Raw genomic sequence first — 27976 nt, forward strand, 5'->3', positions numbered from 1 at the left:
TTACGAAACGTTTTCTAAAATTATAAGCCAACATAAACGCTTTATACAGTCGCCCATATAAATTCCTGAATGTTTTTGAAATGCTGAGATGTTAATTTAAAACTTATCATAATGATACTATAACCACTTTCTTGCTCTTTGGTCCACTGTACATCACTCTCGTATTATCGAACATGTAGTTAGTTTGAACCAATAAACTGCGACGTAATGCATGTCCCAAATCATGTTTGTTCCGCTGCAAAGTCCGTCAATGCAAATACTAAAAGGCAAAGAACAGCGAACATCCTTGCAAATATTAGCCAGGAAGTTGCAATGTTTGTTGCATATCAATTATGACACTTCATCCAAAGATAATAAAAGAGGAAGATGGGAGATTGGCTACTGAGCACATCAAACCATTTACCACATTAGTTTAATACTCGAACCAAACGCGTATACGGCAGGTATTGACATAGCATTAAAATCCACATAAAAAGAAACTAAGAGCACGAAATAAATTTCCATAAAGGGGAAAATGTAATTTTTTTTTGTTGTTGCCTAAAATTTATCATTGTTTCATTAAGAAAATTAAATTTTTCATTTAAAAAATAAAAACTAAAAACAACTAAAAGGTTACAAGCATGTATTAAACTAATCTGGTAAATGCAACATTTGGTATGACGCAAGCCAATCTCCCATCTTCCTCTTTTATTATCTTTGACTTCATCGACTTGAAGCAAATGTGAAAAGCCAATACATTTTCAGAGGACATAATTTAACAGACAACAACATAGACAGAGTGGCTATCCCCACTAGTAGTTGCAAAAAGTTTCAACTGCATCGAACGTTGTATGTTGCATCCATAGAGTTTGTAAGTTCGTTTCTTTATTGGTTTAGTGATAATTTTTGTTTTTATTTGTTTGATTGAAACTGCAGTTGCGTCTCCATTTCTCTCTCACTCTCTTCCTCACGCTCTACAATGAATCCGAATATTGTCCTTCAATAAAACACACAAAATATTGCTGCTGCCGATGAAGAAGATCTATGGGAGCAGTGTTGCCAGTATTGGGGATTTTTCCCCAAATCGGGGACATTTTTGCGTGGATAGGGACAAAATTTTTGAGTTGGGGACTTGGGGATTTAATGGGGAATATCCACAAATTTTGGGGATCTGTTCAGTATAATAATTAAGATTCAGAATGATGGTTTATATGAAATTCTTTACAAAGTACAAAGAATCTCCAAAATATTAAAAATATCCTCCTCTTTATTCCACTGCATTTATATGGGCTTCCAAGAGTTACTTTACATTTTACTCTGTTTCCTAAGAAATTTTTTACTATTGTGAAATTATTTCGTTAGGATTCATCTGCGGACATCAGTGATTTGGAAAATATATCCCATACATATAGAAAGAGTTCATATCGCGACAACAACGCCTTTTGATCAATCACCCAATTTTATTTCTTGACTAATTAGAACTAAGTTTTGATTCATAAATACACATGTTGACCGTACTCCCATTTTTGTTTCTCGATGATTTGAATGAGAAAAAATTCGATGACTCTTTATACCAATAATTAGCTCCTGATGAGGACTTGTATCGGTTGATATTTTGAGCACCCGTCTCCTGGTTTTGTGTTTTGAAATCTTTATTTTTTTGTAACTCGCAAACTGGTATAACGAACATTGCGTATTTTTCCAGTTTTCAATTTTTGCGGATTTTCTACAGCAGAGTCTATTCCTTTACTTTTTTTCAAAAAACTTGCTAAAAATGTATTGGGGATTTTTGTGGGGAATTTTAAATTAAATTGGGGATTTTTGGGGATGAAAGCGTTCCATTTTGGGGACAAGAGCTCGGAAAATAGTGGCAACACTGTGTGGGAGCACAACGGATAACAAATAACAGACCTGTTATGACGTCTTTCTTAGCTACATTGCTGCATTCGTACCAGTGTCGCTGGCAGCGCTGTTACTTCGTTTAATGACGACGCTGTTGTGTTGGTTCCACTTTGCAAATTTTATTCCATCTGCCATATTCGTTGTATTAGTAGATGTTTTTGTTTTTTATTATTTAGTGTACTTTGTTTGGTTGGATTTTGCAAGTGTATGGATAACAGTACAATCAACATTCTCACTAAGGGTACCAAAACCAAGCAGAATGGCAAGGCAAATGAGAAACAGACCAACAATTGCCACATATTTGAAATGTCCCTTCCCAACAACGAGGCAGAGTTTGATGAGTGTTGAGTCCCCTTCGGTCAGTGTTTTATTGTGACAGCGATTGCAGTCGTTTTCGTATCGTTTTCATAACCGTCGTCGTCCTTACATCTTCTGTAGTTCATTGGGTAACCTATTTTTATGTATGCAATTCACTAATTCACGCACTGGTTCTCACAGGTTGATAATAGTCGTGTTTTAGCAAAGTATTGTAATCATAAACAAGTATATACAGCAGTAAGTTCGGCCTGGCCGAATCTTAAATACCCACCATCATGAATCAAATATTATAGTTTCCTTTCAAATTTTCAAGAGGGTTTGATGGCAGATATTCTCCCAAGCAGATCGGATTTTACCTATGACTAGATCAGATTCTGGATTTATAGGAACTGTTTTTGTTTAAGTTTTACAGGAATCATAAAAATGTCTTGTAAGTGTGCTAGATAATGATGCAACAGCGCTTTTATTTGAAGTCTAATATCTGTAGAATAGTGGGGGTATTATTAAATGAGTACGAGAAGTAAAATCTGTAAATTTTACATTCAGTTTCTAGCAATTTTCATGTTCAGTGTGCCTTCTATACCCTCAAGAAGAAATCGGTCTATAAATCCGTGGTTCTAAAATACCAGTATATTTACAATTTCAGGCAAGTCGGATTAAAACTGTAATTGCTAGAAACCCGAGTAGTTAAATCGGGAGATCGGTTGACATGGGGGCTATACTAATACATGGATCGATACTCACCATTTTCAACGCACCTCTTTATGGCCCTAAAATAACTCTAGAGATCTGATTTCAGGCAAATTGGATAAAAATTACGGCTTCTACAAGCCCAAGAAGAGATCGGTCCATATGGGGGATATACCAAAACATGTACCTACACACACCATTTTCGGCACACGTATTTGTGGTTATACAATACCTCTAGATTTCCAATTTCAGGCAAATTGGACAAAGCACTACGGATTCTAGAAGCCCAAAAAGTAAAATCAGGAGATCGGTATATATTGGGGCTATATCAAAAAATAGACCGGTACTCGCCATTTTCAGCACATCTTTTTGTGGTCCTAAAATACCTCTAGATTTTCAATTTCAGGCAAATTGGATAAAAACTAGGGTTACTATAACCCCAAGACCCCAAATCGGGAGTCCGGTTTATATTGGGACTATACCAAACCTGGACCGATATAGTCCATCTCGGGTTGCTTGGAAATAAACGAGTTTGTACAAAAATTAAGCAAGATAGCTTTATTATTGAAGGCTGTAGTGTGATTACAACAGACATCCAGACAGACGGACATCGCTATAACGTCTTAGAATTGCTCTCTGATCGAGAATATATACTTTATATAATCGGAAAGCGATATTTCGACGTGTTACAAGCTAGGGTTGCCATATGGACTGGAATGGGCTGGAATTTCCAGATTTTCTATGTCATGTCCAGTTACAAGCTATTCAATAATTTTTCCAGCTAAATATACTTTTGAAAAAATATTTCAATAGAAAAGACTATACGTTTAGTTATTTATCGTTTTCATTATCAATAATGTGATTTTTGAGTGTTAATTACTTTTAACCAGCATTCAATTACACCCAGAGAGAGAAAGCGTAGTAACTCAAAATTTTCACTTTTCATTGAAAAACGATGCACACTGCAAAATTCTCCCATTTTTAATATTCTTTCATTAAAAAACGTCGTTGTGTCTCTTTTCTTGTCTTCAGAGTTAATACTTTTTTACTACAGTTTTTTGTCTACTGAAAAATAAAAAAATCAGAGTTACTACCCTTTTGTTTAATATGTGCGATATTTTGCCGCTTTATGTAAATATATTTTTTAAGAAAAGATTGAATTGAAAATATATTCTAGTTTTTTTTTTAATTTAATTTATTTATGTTTATGTTTATGAAAAGACTGAATTATAAATGTTTTAGGTTAGGTGGCAGTCCGATATATCAGGCTCACTTAGATTATTCAGTCCATTGTGGTACCACATTGGTGAACTTCTCTCTTATCACTGAGTGCTGCTGATTCCATGTTAAGCTCAATGACACACCCAGAGAAGGAATATGATCACCTCAAACATGTTTTAAGAGCAAAATGTTATTTTTGGGTGGTGACCATGTAGACACCCTTGACTGTATGTGTTAATGAATACATGCAGCCAAGCAAGAAAAGAATAAACAAAGTCACATTTGGTTGTTGATGAGTATAAGAGCTAAGTGGCCCAGTGGATAGTGTGTTTAGTTAGAAAACTGATGGTGCGCGGTTCGATCCTCCGTCCGGACAAAAGGTAAAATTTTATAAAATGATAAAAATAAAATCTAATAACTGATTCTAAAGGATTTGTCCTACAGAAGAGTAAGTGGTTTGTACTAAATATTAGAGGTCTGCACAATTCCATTTGTAAATGCAGAGTACATGTGTACTTGCTACATGAGTACATCTATTTGAGAGAGTCGCAAAATAATTGGTACACATTTTGATGAACACCAAAAGCCACGAGTAACTTCTTGTTGCTACTCTGATGTCTTCACTACCAACAAGCACATATTCCTCTTTCTCTCTTATTGGAGTGTACACAGAGTGATCACGTCGAGTATGTTGCGAGAACAAAACTTCATAGAGTACTCCATGTACCATGTGCAGTTTCAGAAATACAAAAAAAAAAGTTACTCTCCATAATATATGTTTTTGATTTGTCTAAAGAACGGCAAACGTTAAGGTAGGTGTGTGACATACATAAATATATGAAATATGTGAAATACATACATATCTATGATTAATAATAATGAAAAGTTTTGCTTCGCACATAACTGAGAAATACTTGTGGTACCACGTGAAGTGAAGAGAATCCATGTTGTACTTTTTCTCAAGTACTTACATTTGTATTGTTCCTTTTTTTCGGAACACATATTGTTTCGGATAAGTACTTGGTGGTATTTGACAAGCAAGTGTTCTCTTCACTTCACTACTTGCGCTCTGAGAGAAAAACAGTGTATGTACTATATTCGACAGCGAATTGCTTACATGTAGTGAAAAGTTATTCGATGCAGACCTCTACTAAATATAATATGACATGTAGACATGGGGATCCTCCCCTTGAGGTCTCCTTGCTCCAATTCACCAGGTGGTCTAGGAAATCCGGAACATTAATTTTTTCGTTTTCAAAAAATGTATTATTTAGTTAATTTTTTTACTTCTGAACAGTTAAATTTGAACTTGACAAAAGTTAAAACAAATTACTATCCTATAGGAAAGCGTTGAACTTACTATGGGTATATGCTTGTTTAGCGACATATCGCGACCTTAGAATGACAAGGTTCTAAGTGTACACTAAATCCCTATTCACTTAGAACCTTGTCATTCTAAGGTCGCGATATGAAGTTCAATATTAACACTGGTTAGTTACAAATAACTCGCTAATGGGTTCACACTTCTCTGAGTGTAGGATGGGAGGTATATTAACTTTGTCATTCCGTTCGTAACACATCGAAATATTGCTCTAAGACCCCATAAAGTATATATATATATATATATATATATATATATATATATATATATATATATATATATATATATATATATATATATATATATATATATATATATATATATATATATATATATATATATATATATATATATATATATATATATATATATATATATATATATATATATATATATATATATATATATATATATATATATATATATATATATATATATATATATATATATATATATATATATATATGAAACTATGCACAAGTAGTTGCTATTGATGTAGGTCAGATGGTATTGAAAATGGGCCATATCGGATCACTTTTACGTTAGCCCCCATATAAACGGATCCGCAGATTTGGCTTGCGGAGCCTCTAAGAGAAGCAAATTTTATCCGATCCGGCTGAAATTTGGTACATGGTGTAAATATATGGTCTCTAACAACTGTGCAAAAATTTGTCCACATCGGTCCATAATTATATATAGCCTCCATATAAACCGATCCCCCGATTTGGCTTGCGGAGCCTCTAAGAGAAGCAAATTTCATCCGATCCGTCTGAAATTTGGTACATGGTGTAAATATATGGTCTCTAACAACTGTACAAAAATTTGTCCACATCGGTCCATAATTATATATAGCCTTATATATAGCAAATTTCATTTGATCTGGCTGAAATTTGGTACATGGTGTAAGTATATGGTCTCTAACAACCATGTACAAATTGGTCGAAATCGGTCCATAATTTTATATAGCCCCCATATAAACCGATCCCCAGATTTGACCTCCGGTGCCTTTTGGAGGAGCAAAATTCATCCGATCCAGTTGAAATTTGGTACGTGGTGTTATTATATTGTCTCTAACAACCATGCAAAAATTGGTCCATATCGGTCCATAATTATATATTTCTCCAGATTTGATCTCCGGGACCTCTTGGAGAAGCAAAATTCATCCGATCCGGTTGAAATTTGGAACGTGGTGTTAGTATATGGCCTTTCACACGTGGTGTTAGTATATGGCCTTGGTCCATATCGGTCTATAGTTATATATAGCCGATCCCCAATCACACAAAAATTGGTCCATATCGGTTCATAATCATGGTTGCCACTCGAGCCAAAAACAATCTACCAACATTTTATATCTATAGAAAATTTTATTTTACATTTTATTTCTATAGAAAATTTTGTCAAAATTTTATATCTATAAAAAATTTTGTCAAAATCTTATTTCTATAAAAAATTTTGTCAAAATCTTATTTCTATAAAAAATTTTGTCAAAATTTTATATCTATAAAAAATTTTGTCAAAATCTTATTTCTATAAAAAATTTTGTCAAAATTTTATTTCTATAAAAAATTTTGTCAAAATTTTATTTCTATAGAAAATTTTGTCAAAATTTTATTTCTATAGAAAATTTTGTCAAAATTTTATTTCTATAGAAAATTTTGTCAAAATTTTATTTCTATAGAAAATTTTGTCCAAATTTTATTTCTATAGAAAATTTTGTCCAAATTTTACTTCTATAGAAGATGTTGTCAACATTTTATTTTGTCAAAATTTTATTTCTGTAAAAAATTTGTCAAACTTAATTATATACGTATTTAATCGGCCTTTTTTAGTTTAATATATACCACGTATGGACTACCTTGCAATTTACAAGACGGTGTTAGGAAGTTTTAAGATACCTTGCCATCGGCAAGTGTTACCGCAACCCAAGTAATTCGATTGTGGATGACAGTCTTCAGTACACGTTTCTACGCAATCCATCGTGGAGCGTACATAAGCTTCGGCCGAACTTACGGCCGTATATACTTGTTATTAGCTTTTGCTCCGAATCAGGACGCCTTCGAAAAGAAAAAAATACCCAACAATATTTTTGACATTTATACTTATTATTATATTAAAATATATGGACTACTATAAGGCTTACAAAAAGAAGAAACGTAGAAAAAAGACAAATACAAATTTTATATACAAAAAAAAAAAATCAGTTTCAATCTCGAAATTAATTGATCCAATTAATTTTTAATTGAAATTGCTTCCACCACGATTTTTCAATTTTTAATTCAATTAAAATTAATAATTTAATAGAGTTTTGCCACAAAACTCAATTTATATTTTTTAATGAAATTATCAATTATTTATTTATTAATAATTATTATACCTTTAGAGGAAGAAAGTTTTGAGTTAAAACTTAATGATTAATGCATATAGAAACCATGAGTTTTCATTGGGAAATATTTTTTAATTTAGTTGTAATTTTTATCGAGATAATTAATATTTTAATTAAAAAAAAACAAATATTAACAATAATTTTCTTCATGGCTTTATTTTTAAATTTAATTAAAAAGATAACATCAGTTAACCCTTAAATGTGCTCTGCATCTCCGTATCAACCAGAAAAAAATTCTTATGTTTTAAATTTTTGGCCGAATTCTTCGAAATCAAGTTTGTTCCATTTAAAACATCATAACACACGATTTCATGAACGGCTTCGTTTTTTTTTGGCCATGAAAAGTTTAAAATAATCGTGCAATGTGCTAAGGCGACTGTTAACGCGTATGGTTCAGACAACACAGGTTCGAGTCATGGTAGCGGACGAAGAGGGTATAATCCACCGCTGAAAAACTTTTTGGTGTTCGGTCAAAAGTGGGATTGAACCCACGGTGGCTCCCTAAAAGTAATGTTGGTGAAAAATCTGTGTAGTGTAAAAATATCTTTATTCTCTACTAAAATCATTTTTTAACACAAAAAATGTGCTATGTTGATGTCCTTTTTTATCATTTTGCGTAATATATATTTATTTCGGGGGAATCAGTGTTGTTGTTCATTTAAGGATTAATTATACTCTAAACCACATACATCCACAGAAAAAAATCATGAAGGACTTTGTCATTTCAAAACGATCAAATTGAGAACTGACGGGGGTTAAACTGAGAACGTAAAAATGACACCATGCGTTATCAAAACAACAACCAGCATTTATGATCTGAAAACGAAATGGTTCCGAATTTATAAACAAAATTAAAAAAAACAAGTTTTCCGCTACTGTGACTCGAACCTCTGCACCATAAGCTGAGTACTATGTTCAGTTTTCAAGCTGAAAACCAGCTTATTTTCACGGTTACTTTTTTTAATCAATTAATTTCGAAATATTAAATGGTTCGCAATCAATACATTGGATCTTTTCCATCCATAATTTGAAGAGACTTGATAAAAATGTTATCGTCTTCATATATATTTTTGCACTTTAAATTTAGTGTTTTTGTGAAAAACTCGAACATAGTACTCACCTATAAGCGTTAACAGTCGTTGTCATAACAACGTCTAACGATTATTTGAAGTCTTTTCATGGCCATAGAAAAACGAATGTCGTTCATGAAATCGTGAACGCCCGTGGACGAAATCTTGAATATTCCGTTTTGATTTTTGTGAACGTTTCCGTTTCATTTTGACACCGTCCGTTCACGATTGTGGAAAGCAATTTTTTCTATTAGTGTAGTGGTTAGGTTATTATAACTTTGAATGAAAAATATTCCTAGCAGAAACATTGATTTTAGATCCCATAATATATATACCGATCGACTCAAAATCATTGATTACGTTTTCATCTTCAATAAAATTTTTATATGGCGATATTTTATTCTGTGTAAATATTTTTCCAAATAAGATCTCATCAATTCTTTATGTTAACAATTCATGGAAGACCCCGCTTTACTTACTACGGAACATTTTCATTGTATATTTTCAAGCATCACAATTGTGCGATTGATAACACAAGTGCTAAAATTATATGGGGTGGCTGATATGTAATGCAACATAGTAAAGTTGGAAATAACAACAAATTTTTCTAAAAAATTTTCAGTATAGATTAGTTCGAATTGGCTACCTTTGGCACGGATTATGACCACTAAATGGGCCACAAAGCAATTACACGCTGCACCAAAGTGGCTCTGCGGTCTTTTAGCCCATTCCCGGCGAAACACTGTCTGGAGATGATCGCCACATTGGTATTTTTTAGTACCTTCTCCAAAAATCCAACGGATTGTCGATTTTAGCGATCATAGTGTTGTAGAAGTGAAGCGAGGAAACTTGTTTTTTACGCGACCTGAGTCCTTCTGCAAAATGAACAATAAAATGAATAGTCACTGGAATTTAATTAGACGCATTAGTTCAATTCACATTCGTAATTTTAAAGGGATCCAGAATCAATCCGCGCCAAAACTATTAAAAAAGAATTAATTAATAAGTAGTACAACGTGGCAAAAGGCGGCACAAAAATGTGAAAAGTGTTAACAAAATGTTAACTTTTTAAAAGAGTGTACAATTCACCTGTATGAGTGAGAAAACGCAATTCTTACGTTTCAGTTTGGAGGGTAATACAAATGTTTATAATTTACCATACGTACACCCAGAAAAAAGTGCCTTCGAAACTAAAGGAACAAATTTTCATCAATATAGTTTATCCATTTTATTTCCATTAAGGTAAAGTTTTGTGAAAAATAATAAAATTTACTCGTTTCAGTAAAAAAATCCTAAACTGTAAGCAGTTAGGAATAGTTCATTAACTAGAATAAGGCATGGAATTTTACTCATACTATTTTCTTCGCTGGGTATAAGAATTTACTACTGAAAAAGAAAATTTTATTCACCGATAACAAAGCATTCGTAAAAATAAACAAAAATCGAACTAAAACCAAGTTTCCTCAAAATTAGTAAAATTTCTTATAAAATGATAATTGCGACTTCCTTTATAATAGAAAGTTTTTCATACATACGAACAACACTTGGCATAGAAAAATATTTTAGTTCTAAGAAGTATGCAATCCTTTCAAAACTTAAGGAAACACACTTGTTAGAATATATGAAATTTTCCTAAATCTCTATTGTCTACCTGTAATCGATACCTGTCATCGTAATCGATGTATTTGCGCGTGGGTGTAATCGATATATTTGCGCGTCGGTTGTTTTTTTAGTTGGAATCGCGTTGTTTTGGTATACGGAGAGATTGTTAAAAAATAATATGGTAAAATAATATAATAAATAACAAATAAAATATATAAAATATTTATTATTTTAAATTAGTGAGAAAAATTTTCGTTTTTTGAAAATAAATCTATCAATGTTCGTGATGGTATATAAAGAAAGAAAACACCAGCAGAATAACAACCCTTTCATTTGTCTTTATTTTGGAATCTTCAATTATCAGGTAATATTCAGTGACGCTAACCTTTTGCAACAAAAATGTTTTATGATTTTTTTTTTTATATTTGTAGGTATTGAAATTGTAAAAGGAGGACAAAATCGTTAGGCAGCAACTTATTAAAAGTGAAAAGTACAAGAAGAAGAAAAAGTGCGTTTTACAGTTGATAATATCACACGGAAATTGGAAATAGTGGAATAATAAACTAATATTTCAAAGAGATTCGATGCTGTTGATTCTTAATAAATATATTCAATATATTAATAAAACATGTCTTTTATTGAAGATAAAATTGCTTATAGAAATAAATAAAATTGTATTTAAAAACGAAGGTAAGCAGTTCTAATTATGAAGTAAAAGTTTTACCACAAATGTGTAAGATTTGTCGAAATGAATGAAAAAATTTCAATAAAATCATTCCATATATGAATTCAAATTAGTTAAATTTTTTCATTCTGTAGTATAAGGGTATATAAATATAGAAAAATGTTAACTAGTATATGGAATGCACTATTCCTAATTTCTACGAAAATCACATCGTTCAAACAAATAAAAATGTCTTTGGCGCTATACGAAGTTCAACTTTCTTCACAATGAGTTCATTTTAACTTAAAGAAGGGGTCACTTTTTTCTGGGTGTATTCAGTATATTTTTGCATAACAAAGCAAAGATTTGTAAGTCATTTTTCGAGAAGCAGAAGATAGAATACGCGCTATATGCGCGAAACTAACATGTAAATCGTGATTACTCTAAAATCGATTTACCATAGGGTTCCCTATGTCGAAGTGAGACTTTTCGTTTACCAAATACGTTGATGATGATATAAATACGTACAGCTGGCTTGTTAATAATGCCATAGACCAAGGAAGGTATAGACAACGAAAGTGAATTCACAGCGCTGTAGTTTGTCTGCACACCGTAGATGGCTCTTTTTCGTCTGCAATTGAGTGATTTTTAAATTTGGCTTTAATTTGTTTTCTTTCCTTTGTTCTTTTGATGAAACACCAAATATTGGAAAAACATGTAAAATTCTATACATCCACACCTTTTTTGTAATGAAAATTGACTGATTTGTACGGTAATTCTCGATTTCCAAAAAGAAATTGAGTCACTTGACTGCGCAATTGAGTGGAATGACTGCGCACTGCAAATAAACAACACCATGGTGAATTATCAAGGTATGTCTCTATTTTAATTGGTCTATGATAATGCCATAGACCAATTAAAATAGAGACATACCTTGATAATTCACCATGGTGTTGTTTATTTGCAGTGCGCAGTCATTCCACTCAATTGCGCACACCCTCACAAAAAATCGCCTCTGTAACATATACTCCCAAACATATTTTGCTTCAAGCATATACATTTTTGGGTATTGCCCAAACATTTATATGTTTGATCTCTTCCAATATATAATATGTTTGAAAGCATATTGGTCTAAATAATATATGTTTGGGTAGTCTAAGTTCCAAACATTTTGTATTTTTGCATCCAAATTCAATAATGTTGTCTTCCAAAAAACAATATGTTATTATGTGAACATATAATATGTTTGGAAGCATTTTGCACCCAAAAATATTATATGCTTAAAAAAAATCTCCCAAACAATATTGTGCTCAAAGTTTTATTTATTTATTTATATATTTACAATCATAATGAATTATGAAAATAAACAGGTAATATAGGTGCTAACAACATAGGTTTTCGACCTGATGCTCAAAATTTTGTTTTTGCCTAATTGTATATTCCCCCACATCTTTCTCACTTCCACGAGATTTTTTAGTTCTTAGCACCTTTTTCTGCAATACAAACATTGTAGAAGAAATTATTCAATTTTATGATTTTTTTTATTTTAAATTTACCTTTTGCCGGACGGGGATTCGAACAGCGGACCACACAGTTTGTAAGGATCAAAGAAGTAGCTGATCAATTGCCCAAGGAAAAATAAAATGTTAATTTTGTAATAACAAGCAACAGCCACCAACTTAATTCAATATCGCTCCCTGTTAAATAGCGCTCCAAGCTACTAAACACATATATGTTTATAGGCTATTTCTAAATTAATATATGTTTGCATCCAAGCATCGGGCGGGGCCGACTATATTATACCCTGCACCACTTTGTAGATCTAAATTTTCGATACCATATCACATCCGTCAAATGTGTTGGGTGCTATATATAAAGGTTTGTCCCAAATACATACATTTAAATATCACTCGATTTGGACAGAATTTGATAGACTTTTACAAAATCAATAGACTCAAAATTTAAGTCGGCTAATACACTAGGTTTAAATCTGAAGCAATTTCAACGAAACTTCGAAAAAGTTTATTTATGATTTATCGCTCGATATATATGTAGTAGAAGTTTAGAAAAATTAGAGTCATTTTTACAACTTTTCGACTAAGCAGTGGCGATTTTACAAGGAAAATGTTGGTATTTTGACCATTTTTGTCGAAATCAGAAACACATATATATGGGAGCTATATCTAAATCTGAACCGATTTCAACCAAATTTTGCACGCATAGCAACAATGCTAATTCTACTCCCTGTGCAAAATTTCAACTAAATCGGAGTTAAAAATTGGCCTCTGTGGTCATATGAGGGTAAATCGGGCGAAAGCTATATATGGGAGCTATATCTAAATCTGAACCTATTTCAACCAAATTTGGCACGCATAGCAACAATGCTAATTCTACTCCCTGTGCAAAATTTCAACTAAATCGGAACAAAAAATTGGCCTCTGTGGTCATATGAGTGTAAATTGGCCGAAAGCTATATATTGGAGCTATATCTAAATCTGAACCGATTTCAACCAAATTCGGCAAGCATAGCTACAATCATAATTCTACTCCCTGTGCAAAATTTCAACTAAATCGGAGCAAAAAATTGGCCTCTGTGGTCATATGAGTGTAAATCGGGCGAAAGCTATATATGGGAGCTATATCTAAATCTGAACCGATTTCAACCAAATTTGGCACGCATAGCTACAATGCTAATTCTACTCCCTGTGCAAAATTTCAACCAAATTGAGGTAAAACTCTGGCTTCTGGGATTGTATTAGTCCATATCGGGCGAAAGATATATATGGAAGCTATATCTAAATCTGAACCGATTTCAATATAATTTGGCACACTTGACTATAGTACTAATTGTTCTTCTTGTGCAAAATTTTAAGCAAATTAGGGTAAAACTCTGGCTTCTGGGGCCATATAAGTCCATATCGGGCGAAATATATATATATGGGAGCTATATCTAAATCTGAACCGATTTCTTCCAAAATCAATAGCGATCTATTCTGAGCCAAAACACATACTTGTGCCAAATTTGGAGTCGATTGGACTAAAACTGCGACCTAGACTTTGATTACAAAAATGTGTTCACGGACAGACGGACATGGCTATATCGACTCAGGAACCCACCCTGAGCATTTTTGCCAAAGACACCACGTGTCTATCTCGGTGTTGCAAACATATGCACTAACTTATAATACCCTGTTCCACAGTGTGGAGCAGGGTATAAAAAGGTGTGGATGTATAGAATTTTACATGTTTTTCCAATATTTGGTGTTTCATCAAAAGAACAAAGGAAAGAAAACAAATTAAAGCCAAATTTAAAAATCACTCAATTGCAGACGAAAAAGAGCCATCTACGGTGTGCAGACAAACTACAGCGCTGTGAATTCACTTTCGTTGTCTATACCTTCCGTGGTCTATGATAATGCCATAGACCAAGGAAGGTATAGACGTCTCAAATGAATTCACAGCGCTGTACACTCAAAAAAAGTGAACCCTATATTTCACTAAAGCTGATTTAATTTAATTTAAGTTCATGGTATTTTTACGTTTTAAGAAAGTTTCTATGACGTTAATAATTTCTTGCGTACGTTAGTTAAAATAACTAAAATAAAGGAAAAAATTATACACAAATGAAGTATAAAGATTAACTAAATTCGGGTCTCCCACAAAATAGTTCAGAATTTCTTAAAATTTGTAAATTTTACCAGTAATGAGCCCATCATGAACTTCGTATGGTACTAAAGACATTTTTAACTCCAATTCTTTCCTTTAAACTTCGAAATTTTCTTTAACAAATGAAAAAAAAATGAATTATGTCTAATACATTTTCTTGAATTTATCGAAAATTATTTACTTAGTTTTGTGAAATCGGCATGACATCTGCATTTCTAATACAGTTTTGTTAAAATTTTCTAAAATTAATATATTTTTTCTAAAACTAACTAAAATTTTCTTTCCTGGTGGGTTCACTGTTTTTTCAGTGTAGTTTGCCTGCACATCGTAGATGGCTCTTTTTCGTCTGCAATTGAGTGATTTTTTAATTTGGCTTTAATTTGTTTTCTTTCCTTTGTTCTGTTGATGGAACACCAAATATTGAAAGAGCTTATTAAATTCTATACATCCACACTTTTTTGTAATGGAAATTGACTGATTACGGTACGGTAATTCTCGTTTTCCAAAAATAAATTGAGTCACTTAACTGCGCAATTGAGTGGAATGACTGCGCACTGCAAATAAACAAAACCATGGTGAATTGTCAAGGTATGTCTCTATTTTAATTGGTCTATGCTTATATGTTGTACTAATTCACAATCCAATTCAATTCACATTGGTGTGGCCATTGCCCAAAAATAACAAGTAAGGAAAGTCTAAAGTCGGGCGGGGCCGACTATATTATACCCTGCACCACTTTGTAGATCTAAATTTTCGATACCATATCACATCCGTCAAATGTGTTGGGGGCTATATATAAAGGTTTGTCCCAAATACATACATTTAAATATCACTCGAATTATACACTGAATTATACACTGAATTATACAGAATTATACACTGAAAAAACAGTGAACCCACCAGGAAGAAAAATTTTGGTTAATTTTAGAAAATTTTGAATATTTTTAGAAAATTTTAACTAAACAGAAATAGAGAGTTCACTTTTTTTTGAGTGTATAGACTTCTACAACACAATGTTAGTAAAAAAAAAATATTGGAAACATTTAAATATGAAACAATTTTAAGGAAACTTCGCAAAAGTTTATGATTTTCGCTCGATATATATGTATTAGAAGTTTAGGAAAATTAGAGTCATTTTCACAACTTTTCGACTAAGCAGTGGCGATTTTACAAAGAAAATGTTGGTATTTTGACCATTTTAGTCGAAATCAGAAAAACATATATATATGGGAGCTATATCTAAATCTGAACCGATTTCAACAAAATTTGGCACGCATAGCTAAAATGCTAATTCTACTCACTGTGCAAAATTTCAACTAAATCGGAGTTAAAAATTGGCCTCTGTGGTCATATGAGTGTAAATCGGGCGAAAGCTATATATGGGAGATATATCTAAATCTGAACCGATTTCAACCAAATTTGGCACGCATAGCTACAATCCTAATTCTACTCCCTGTGCAAAATTTCAACTAAATCGGAGTAAAAGATTGGCCACTGTGGTCATATGAGTGTAAATCGGACGAAAGCTATATATGGGAGATATATCTAAATCTGAACCGATTTCAACCAAATTTGGCACGCATAGCTACAATGCTAAATCTACTCCCTGTGCAAAATTTCAACCAAATTGGGCCAAAACTCTGACTATTAGAACCATATTAGTCCATATCGGGCGAAAGATATATATGGGAGCTATATCTAAATCTGAACCGATTTCAATCAAATTTTGCACACTTAACTGCCAAATTTTCCACGCTTGACTATACTACTAATTGTACTCCTAGTGCAAAATTTCAACCAAATTTGGCCAAAAATCTGGCTTTTGGGGCCATATAAGTCCATATCGGGCGAAAGATATATATGGGAGCTATATCTAAATCTGAACCGATTTCAATCAAATTTTGCACACTTGACTATAAAGGGTGATACGGTCAAAATTTGGTCAAGGGAAAACGCGTGTAAATCGGTGAAATCGTTTATTTAAAAAATCAAATTAAATTTCTTTTTCAAGTTCAATTAGTATAAAATTCAGGAAAACTATTCAGTTAAGCTTTCGCTTTTCCAAATCCGAATTGCCGGGCCTCCCGCATGACACCTGCCATTAGATTTTGTACAGCCACCTTGTCCACCTTCTTCGCCGCAGAAAGCCAGTTTGCCTTGAACTGCTGCTTCTTTAGGTTCCGCTTGACAATAGCCCAGATTTCTCAATTGGGCGGAGCTCTGGCGTGTTGGGAGGGTTCTTGTCCTTGGGAACCACATGCACATTGTTGGCGGCGTACCACTCCATGACCTTTTTACCGTAATGGCAAGATGCCAAATCCGGCCAAAACAGTACGGAACAACCGTGTTTCTTCAGGAAAGGCAGCAGACGTTTATTCAAACACTCTTTCACGTAAATTTCTTGGTTGACTGTCCCGGAAGCTATGAAAATGCTGCTTTTCAAACCACAGGTACAGATGGCTTGCCAAACCAGATATTTCTTTGCGAACTTTGACAGTTTTATGTGCTTGAAAATATCTGCTACCTTTCCCCTTCCCTTTGCCGTATAAAACTCCTGTCCCGGAAGCTGCTTGTAGTCGGCTTTGACGTAGGTTTCGTCGTCCATTACCACGCAGTCTAACTTCGTCAGCATCGTCGTGTACAGCCTCCGGGATCGCGCTTTGGCCGTCGTATTTTGTTTATCATCGCGATTTGGAGTCACTACCTTCTTGTAAGTCGATAGTCCGGCTCGTTTTTTGGCTCGATGCACGGTTGTAGACGATACACCCAGCTTATTTGCGGCATCTCGGAGAGAGAGGTTAGGGTTTCGCTTGAAACTACCGGCAACTCTCTTTGTCGTTTCGATTTCCCCCCGATCCAGACTTCCTGGCTGTTGACAAACGTTCCCCAAACACTTTAATTACATTTGTAACGGTTGATTTGGCAACTTTTAGCGATTTTGCCAGCTTTGCGTGCGAGTAGCTCGGATTTTCGCGATGCGCGAGCAAAATTTTGATACGCTGCTCTTCATGCTTGGACGGCATTTTCACAACTGAAGAGTGAATTCCAAAATCAAAATAGGAGCAACATTCTACACACACACACACCTTCAAAATGAGGGGTGTTCTGGTTTTTTAAATGCAAAATTGAAAGAAATACGTCAAGTTTATATTGACCAAATTTTGACCGAATCACCCTTTACGACTAAGTGTTATGTTTGTACAAAATATCAAGCAAATTGGTATAAAACTCTGGCTGCTGGGTCCATATTAGTGCATATCGGGCGAAAGATTTACATGGGAGCTATATCTAAATCTGAACCCATTTCTCCCAAAATCAATAGGGTTCTATTCTGACCCAAATTAGGAACATGTGCCAAATTTGAAGGCGATTGGACTTAAATCGCGACCTAGACTTTGATCACAAAAATGTGTTCACAGACAGACGGACAGACGGACGGACGGACGGACAGACGGACATGGTTATATCGACTCAGGGACTCACCCTGAGCATTATTGCCAAAGACACCATGTGTCTATCTCGTCTCCTTCTGGGTGTTACAAACATATGCACTAACTTATAACCCAGCGGCGTAGTTCATGTGCTTGGAAGGCCTTTTTCCAGGCCTGTCTAGGCATTACAGAGGCCTGCTTAGGACATTACACCTTCCTTTCCATTTAACATAGGGTGAGATTGGAGGGCAAGGCCTTCTTTGTAGCTTACATAAAAGGGCGTTCACCAGCCCTCTAAACAGAAGGAGTTCTACAGGGGTATATAAGAATTCCTACATAATTACTGAAAATAAAACCACACCTTCGCTCCTTCTTATTACAGGCATGTTGCAGCGCTACGTCAAGAAGGTGTTCTGTAGTACAGGGCGGTCTTCCCTATACGTTCTCAAAAGAATGACTTTATCATTACTAGGCATAGTTATTGTTTTAATTCAGATGTATTGTTACAATAAGAAGTTTCGAGTTCAAAGATAGATAAATAAATAGATAATTAATATAAAATTAAAGAAAAAAAATATACAATTTTTTAAGTCAGGACTTCTTTCACCACATTTGTTGTTGAGATCTGGAAGAATTTAAATTCAAGAAATTATAGAAAAATAATGGCCCTTTTTGAGAAATTGAAGGCAATCCAATTATGTTAGATGCTTGTCTACTTATATTTGTAAGTGGGATTTTATAAAACGAGCGATTGACTTAGAAAGGCATTGAAAATGCATTGTAATTATAATTAAATAGCAATGCAAACAATTTTAAAACTATATTTTAAAAGAGAGCCCAAGGCAAATCTCCTGCTGCATAACTTTAACACCCATGCTGTAAGTTTAACTTTTCACAATTTCACAAATTTAAAAACACAAAACAAGGAACGCGTCTGTACTTCACAAAATCAAAACTGAACGAACGAATGCCGTGAATTGGCGTCCGCAAAAGTATTATGCACTTTTATTATCGTTTATTAACATATGCAAAGACAATTAATGAAAATATTTTCTGACATAAATATTTTCTGTCATAATATGAAATAACCAAAGGCATTACAAATGCATTCTAATTATAAATGAATAGGGATGTAAACAATTTTAAAGCTCTCTTTAAAACGAGAGCACAAGACAACTCTCTTGCTACATCATTTTAACACCCATGCTATACAACTTCTATAAAGAAGGCAAAGAGAATGTCTGGGTGTATAAAATGAAAAAGTAAATGAAACGCAATGCTTAATTACAGGTCTGATTTTAGAATGCCTACGATGAATGTAAAATCAGTACACATGCATGTCTTATAAACACAACTCCTTCCAATTTAAGGCATTTAACATGGCTGAATTTGTAAGGTCCTTCTCGATTCCGCCGCTGGGAATACCCTGTTCCACAGTGTGGCGCAGGGTACAAAAAACTCAAAGTTAGAAGTTTGTTAAACAGTGTGACAAAACACTGTTTCTTATGCAAATGAGGTTTTAAAATTTATGTTTTTTTTGTTTTATTCCATATGTAATCTTTAAGAACGGCTTCTAAAGAGTTAAAAAGTATAAAATTAAGTGCAACTTAAAATAAATAAAACAGAAGAAGAAAAATTTCTATCGAAATAAATCGAAATAAATCGAATCGAAATAAATGGTGTTAACTATATAAACTTGTTTTAAATTTTTTATAAAATTAATATTTTTCAGTCTCAATGTAACGTGTTCGTTCATATATGTATGTAAATTTTAACTAGTTTTCCTCATTCGTTTTTCCAAAACATTTTCCATTCTAAAATTGACGTGAAAGGAAAACTTGTGTTTTGAACTTGTTTTTTAGTATGGCGAAAACGACTCGTTTTGAAGTGCTTATAAAGGGAAAACATTTCAAACCCCAAAACATGCTTGGGTCTCACCGTATTAGTTATGTTCCCCCTGAAGTCAAAAAAGGATAAAAACTACTGTTTATAGAAGCCCTAGGAGTAAAATCGGGCGATCGGTCTATATGTGGGCTATACCAACACATGGGCTGATTCACCTCATTTCCGTTACACCTATGTTATTTGTGATATTAAAATACTTCTAGATTTCAAATTTTAGGCAAATCGGCTACACGGAAAAAAATAATTCTTTCCTCCCAAACGAAATTTTAGACAAGCAAAGTTCGTTTCTCATTTGCTTTTCGCTGTAAGGAAGTGTATTTAGAAGAAAAGTATATACTTTTTGTGATAAACGTTTATTCTTTTCCAGGATGTAAAAACAATTTCATAAAGACAAACTCAAAAAAAACATTGTTTTTTGCTAATTGCATTTTCCCTCACATCTTCCACACATCCACGAGGTGTTTTAGTTCTTAACACCTTTTCCTGTAATACCAACAATGTAGAAGAAATTATACGATTTTATAAATTTTTTAAATTTTTTTACCTTTCGCCTGGACGGAGAATCGAACCGCGGACCATGCACTTTGTAAGCCAACACACTAACCACTGAGCTATGTACCTGTTATGGTCATCAATAGATAAATATCCATATAAGTTATATTTATATAGCATAGCTTGCGGCGCCCACGAACCGAATAAACAAAGTTTATTTAACAGAAACAAACATTTAGTTTGGCACCGTGGAGCAGTGGTTGTTACGTCCGACTTGCATGCCAACGGTCGTGGGTTCGATCCCTGCTTCGATCAAAGTTTTTTTTTACATATATTCCACATATGTTCGGAAGATTCCGAAAAATGTTCAACATTACATTGTAGTATATTACATTTTGAACTGTAAAATGTGTTTTATTAAAGACCTAAAGTCAGAAAAGAACAGTGTTTGATATAAACGAAGTGGACTGTGTTGTTGTTTCAAAAATAACTTTTTTTATTGAAAAAATAAAAATTTTGTAACAAACGAATTTTTTTGGAGACAAAAGTTTACAATTTTCGAAGCAATTCAAAAAACTCTAACAAAAGAAAAACGTTTTCGGTACACGTTTTCCAAACGTTTTTTTTTTCTTTGCGTGTAGAGAGTACGTTTTCTAGAAACCCAAAAAATAAAATCGGAAGATCAGTCTACATGGGGATTATAGCAACACATTTTGTGGTCCTACAAGTTTAAGGCAAATCGGGTAGAAACTATGGTTTCTAGAAGCCCAAAAAGTAAAATCGGGTGATCGGTCTATATGGGGGCTATGCCATAACATGGACCGATACACACACCTATTTTTGGTCCTAAAATATCCCCAGATTTAAATTTTCAGCCAAATCGTATAGAAAGTACAGTTTCTAGAAGCCCAAGAAGTAATATCGGGAGATCGGTCTATATAGGGGGTTATACCAAAACGTCATCAATCAACTCCATTTTATCATTAAAAAGTTCTGACATAATTATAAAGCCGTGGCCGAAGTTTCACGATGATACCTATACTGGAAGTATTTTTGGCCGCTAACTCCATACAGCACCGACCACTGTGCAATGATGTTTTTAGTATGCTGCCTGAATCATTACAAAGCTAAAAGATTAATAAATTATAGACCGATAGCCTCTAGATGATAGGGCCTGTATAAATGTTTATTCTACACTGAAAAAATTGTGAGCCCTTTTCCATTGCAAAATGAACTATGAATGATTTAGCCCTTAAGATTTTTTCTACTTGTCTAGTTTAAAATTCTCTTAAATTTTAGTTCATCTATGGCATTGTATTTTAGTTCAATTTTACACCACCATAAGATATATATATATATATATATATATATATATATATATATATATATATATATATATATATATATATATATATATATATATATATATATATATATATATATATATATATATATATATATATATATATATATATATATATATATATATATATATATATATATATATATATATATATATATATATATATATATATATATATATATATATATATATATATATATATATATATATATATATATATATATATATATATATATATATATATATATATATATATATATATATATATATGCCCGGTTCCAAACATTTTGTCTTTACTCAAAAAATTTTGATATTGAGTCCGAGCCAAAGAAGCGGAGAATACAAGTAAGGACACTTAAGACACAATTCTCTTTTAAATTTATGTTTTGTGTACTTGATTCTAGGAAGCAAATTTTAATTTTTCGCTTTTTCATCTTTTTTTCTTCATATGCTATCAAAGACCTTTAAAAACGACTTAACAACAACTTTATTTTCCAAATTCAGACTCGACTTCCAGTAGAAATTATGCTTTTGAATAAAGAGTTTTAAAAAAATGTCCTATATTTGAACGAATTTTTGCTTTGTAGTTAACATGCAAAAAGACAACAAATTTAAAAACAATTTCATTAATTTAAAATTTTTCTGAATTATTAAAGTCAACTTGACCTTAGCCCAAAAATTTTTTCTTTCATGTTATGATACCCATTTTTAAGTCAAATCACTTAAGTATAAGGATAATACGACTTCATTGAATAGTTTATCGACTTTTGGACAAGGAAAAAAACTTTATATTAGAGAAATGTGTCTTCTATGCTAAGCAAAATTTGCATTCGTATTTTAAAGACATCAAATCTTTGACCTCACGATAATATTTTTTTCAGTGTACCAAGTTAAAAACATGTATTATTTGAGTTCACTTGACTATTTTTTGGGAAACCCGATAATAAAATTTCGTTAACATTCTCTTTAAAATGTCGACGAATAAACTATTTTTAAATACATCTTTCCAAAATACAGAGAAATTAAATAATTAAAGGAAAAACAAACCGCACCCAGAGAAGGAATATGATCACCTCAACCATGATTCAAGAGCAAAATGTTATTTTTGGATGGTGACCATGTAACATGTTTGTCGCAACCATGTTATTTTCTCGGAAATTATTAATCTATTTTCGACGAGCATGTTATGTTTGGCGAGAAAACAAAATTTTTGCGAGAAACATGTTGTATGGTCACCATTCAAAAATAATATTTTGCTCCTGAAACATGTTTGGGTGATCATATTCCTTCTCTGCGTGCGCTATACTATTATGAAAAACTTCATACATTAAAAGTAAACTTTATTTAAGCAAACGTACTTTATTATAACAACTTATGAAGAAAGTTCTTAATACAATGGCGTTTTTTGAATAAAAATTATGGCCACGTGGAACAAGACAGTAGTTTGTTTTAACTCACCGTTTGAAAATTTTGACTTATCCTTAGTTTTTTATTGTAAGTATATTTTTCACACATCTTGCTGGAAAAAATGGAAAGAGTAATGAAAATTGTAAAAATGTACACCATGTAATAAAAAATATTAATCATATTAGCTTTTAACTTACCATATTTGGGAGCATTTTATAAAATTGTATGAGGAATTCAACGTTTCTTTGGTAAACGTATCTCATAAAATTTGTACCTGAAATAATTAGAGAAATAATGAAGTAAGCTATTTTAACTGAAAAAACTGTGTTGTTGATGTGAAGGACACAGAAATACTAAATATTCTAGTTAAAAGAAAGAAAACTTACCAATTCTCTATTAAATTATACGCTGAGGGAAATATAAAAATTTATCCAAATTCATTTAGGGTTACTCTGAAATTAAATATAATTTTTTTTCCTTAAATTGGTTTCCAAAAAAATCTTATTAAGTATATAATATAATAAAAAACTAAATATTCTGGTTAAAAGAAAGTTAAAGAAAATTTACCAATTCACTATTAAATTATAAGCAGAGGAGTAATAAACAAGTATATACGGCCGTAAGTTCGGTCAGGCCGAATCTTATGTACCCTCCACCATGGATTGCGTAGAAACTTCTACGAAAGATTGTCATCCAAAATCAAATTACTTCGTATGTGGTATCTTAAAACTTCTTAACATCGTTTTCTAAATTGCGACTTAGTCCATAAATGGTAGAGAGCCAGAATTGAAATATGGGGGTCGCTTATATGGGGGCTATATACAATTATGAACTTATTATGGACCAATTTTTGTGTGATTGAGTATCGATTTATCTGAGGGCTATATATAACTATAGACCGATATGGCCCTAGTTAGACATGGTTGTTAGCGGCCATATACTAGCACAATGTACCAAATTTCACCTGACTCGGATGAAATTTGCTCCTCCAAGAGGTTCCAAAACTAAATCTCGGGATCGGTTTATATGGGGGCCACGTGGGGGCTGATATGGGCCACGTACCAAATTTCAACCAGATCGGATGAATCTTGCTTCTCCAAAAGGCACCGGAGGTCAAATCTGGGGATCGGTTTATATGGGTTTATATATAATTATGGACTGATATGAACCAATTCCTGCATGGTTGTTGAATACCATATACTAACATCACGTACCAAATTTCAACTGCCTCGGATGAAATTTGCTCCTCCAAGTGGCTCCAAAACCAAATCTCGGGATCGGCTTATATGGGGGCTATATATGATTATGGACTGATATGGACCACTTTTGGCATGGTTGTTAAATATCATGTACTAACATCACGTACCAAATTTCAACCGATTTGGATGAATTTTGCTCTTCCAAGGGGCTCCGGAGATCAAATCTGTGGATCGGTTTATATGGGGGCTATATATAATTATGGACCGATTTCGACCAGATCGGATGAAATTTGCTTCTCTTAGAGGCTCGGCAAGTCAAATCGGGGGATCGGTTTATTTGGGGGCTATATATAATTATTGACCGATGTGGACCAATTTTTGCATGGTTGTTAGAGACCATATACCAACACCATGTACCAAATTCCAGCCGGATAGGATGAAATTTGCTTCTCTTAGAGGGTCCGTAAGACAAATCGGGGGATCGGCTTATATGGGGGCTATATATAATTATGGACCGATGTGGACCAATTTTAGCATGGTTGTTAGAGATCATATACTAACACCATGTACCAAATTTCAACCGGATCGGATGAAATGTGCTTCTCTTAGAGGCTCCGCAAGCCAAATCGGGCGATCGGTTTATATGGGGGCTATATGTAATTATGGACCGATGTGGACCAATTTTTGTATGGTTGTTAGAGACCATATACTAACACCATGTACCAAATTTCAGCCGAATCGGATGAATTTTGCTTCTCTTAGAGCAATCGCAAGCCAAATTTGGGAGTCCGTTTATATGGGGGCTATACGTAAAAGTGGACCGATATGGCCCATTTGCAATACCATCCGACCTACATCAATAACTACTTGTGCCAAGTTTCAAGTCGATAGCTTGTTTCGTTCGGAAGTTAGCGTGATTTCAACAGACGGTCATGCTCAGATCGACTCAGAATTTCACCAAGACCCAGAATATATATACTTTATGGGGTCTTAGAGCAATATTTCGATGTGTTATAAACGGAAGGACAAAGTTAATATACCCCCCATCCTATGGTGGAGGCTATAAAAGTATTCCAATTGTTCTGGGGCTATTCTGAAATTAAAGATTTATTTTTTACATTAAAAGCAATAAATTCGTTTCCAAAAAATTTCATTAAAGAAATAATAAACTAAGGTATTAAAAATTGATAGAATTGAAGATAGCCAAATTTTTAAAAGAAAACTCACCAATTCTCTATTAAATTATACGCTGAACTATAAAAATTTGCCCGAATCCATTTGGGGTTGCTCTGAAATTAAATATTTTTTACAAGAAAAACATTAAAGTGGTTTCCAAAAAATTTAATTAACTAATAATAATATGAATAAAAACATATCTTCACTGAAAAACACAGTGAACCCGCCAGGAAGAAAAGTTTCGGTTAATTTTAGAAAATTTTGAATATTTGTAGAAAATTTTAACTAAACAGTATTACAAACGTTGGCCGATGTCATAAAAATAAGTAAATATTTTTCGACAAATTCAAGAAAATTTATTAGACATAACTAAGTTTTTTCACTTGTTAAAGAAAATTTTGTAGTTTGAAGGAAAATTGCAAGAATGTCTTTAGTGACATACGAAGTTCATGATGGACGCATTTTTGGTAAAATTTACAAATTTAAAGAAATTCTGAGCTATTTTGTTGAAGACACGAATTTAGTTAATCTTTATGCTTCATTTGAGTGTATTTTTTCCTCGGTTTTAGTTAATTTAACCAACGTACACAAAAAATTATTAGAGTAAAGGAAACTTTCTTCAAACATAATAATTCCATGAACTAAAATAAAGTTAAATTGGCTTTAGTGAAATAGAAAGTTCACTTTTTTTTGAGTGTTTAAATGAAAGCCACATTTTTAAAAAGAATACTTACCAATTTACCATTAAACTATAAGCTGAGGTGTAACAAAAAACTTTCCAAATTCATCTCGTATTACTGTGAAATTGAAAATTTATTTTTTTACGTGGAATAATATTAAATTAAATTTCTATAAAACAATTTCAATATACTTTCCATTTCAGCATTTTTTTCTTAAATATTGAACATTCTTAATGACTTTTTTCTAAGCTTCCGATCACCATCGTACATCTCATCGCTAATGTAGTAAAAACTCACTTAAAAGGTTTAATAAGCAAACGTTAATATATCTCAAAACACCAAAATATTCCATACTTTTATATTCCCTTGTTGCATACCTGCCAACGCCAACTATACAACTGAAGCATGACAAATGAACAGTGATGCTAATTTGGTTCTTTTAGCACCAAATTTAGTGCTTTTTGATTTCCAAAAAGCACCAAACTTAAGAAACTCAACAATATTGCCATGGAGTTTGATTGTTATGAAGGTGGTATTGATTTTTTTTAAACCAATATTGATATTTATGGTATTCGTTTTAAAAGTTTAGCGACGAATGCAGAATTTCTGAACCTGATAAAGATGTCATTTAAAACGTTAGTATTAAATTCACAAAAGCACTCATAATTGAAATAAGAAATAGACGCCCTGCAAATATTAATATAACGTCGAAACATTTTTTTTTTCTCCTCTGAAAAATATTTAAAATTTGAAGTCATTACTGATAAAAATCAATGAGTGTAAAATAACATAAGCATTAAAAATTATAAAGATGTACACTTGGATAAAGGTTCGTAATTTCATAAGAGTAACAAGTATATACGGCCGTAAGTTCGGCCAGGCCGAATCTTATGTACCCTCCACCATGGATTGCGTAGAAACTTCTACGAAAGACTGTCATCTACAATCGAATTACTTGGATTGTGGTATCTTAAAACTTCTTAACACCGTTTTCTAAATTGTGAGTTAGTCCATACGTGGTATATATTAGACAAAAAAAAAATATGTATGGGTAAGTCTACAAATAAGTACGAATCGACATGGATTTTTGCACGGTACGTAGAGAGCCAGAACTGAAATATGGGGGTCGCTTATATCGGGGCTATATAGAATTGTGGACTTGACATGGACCAATTTTTGTGTGATTGTGGATCGATTTATCTGAGTGCTATATATAACTATAGACCGATATGGACCTAGTTAGGCATGGTTTTTAACAGCCATATACTAGCACGATGTACCAAATATCAACTGACTCCGACGAAATTTGCTCCTCCAAGAGGCTCCAAAACCAAATCTCGGGATTGGTTTATATGGGGGCTATATATGATTATGGACTGATATGGACCACTTTTGGCATGGTTGTTAAATATCATACGAGTATACTAACACCACGTACCAAATTTCA

This window comes from Haematobia irritans, chromosome 4, assembly GCF_050003625.1.
Source record: "Haematobia irritans isolate KBUSLIRL chromosome 4, ASM5000362v1, whole genome shotgun sequence".
In the NCBI taxonomy this organism is placed as follows: domain Eukaryota; kingdom Metazoa; phylum Arthropoda; class Insecta; order Diptera; family Muscidae; genus Haematobia; species Haematobia irritans.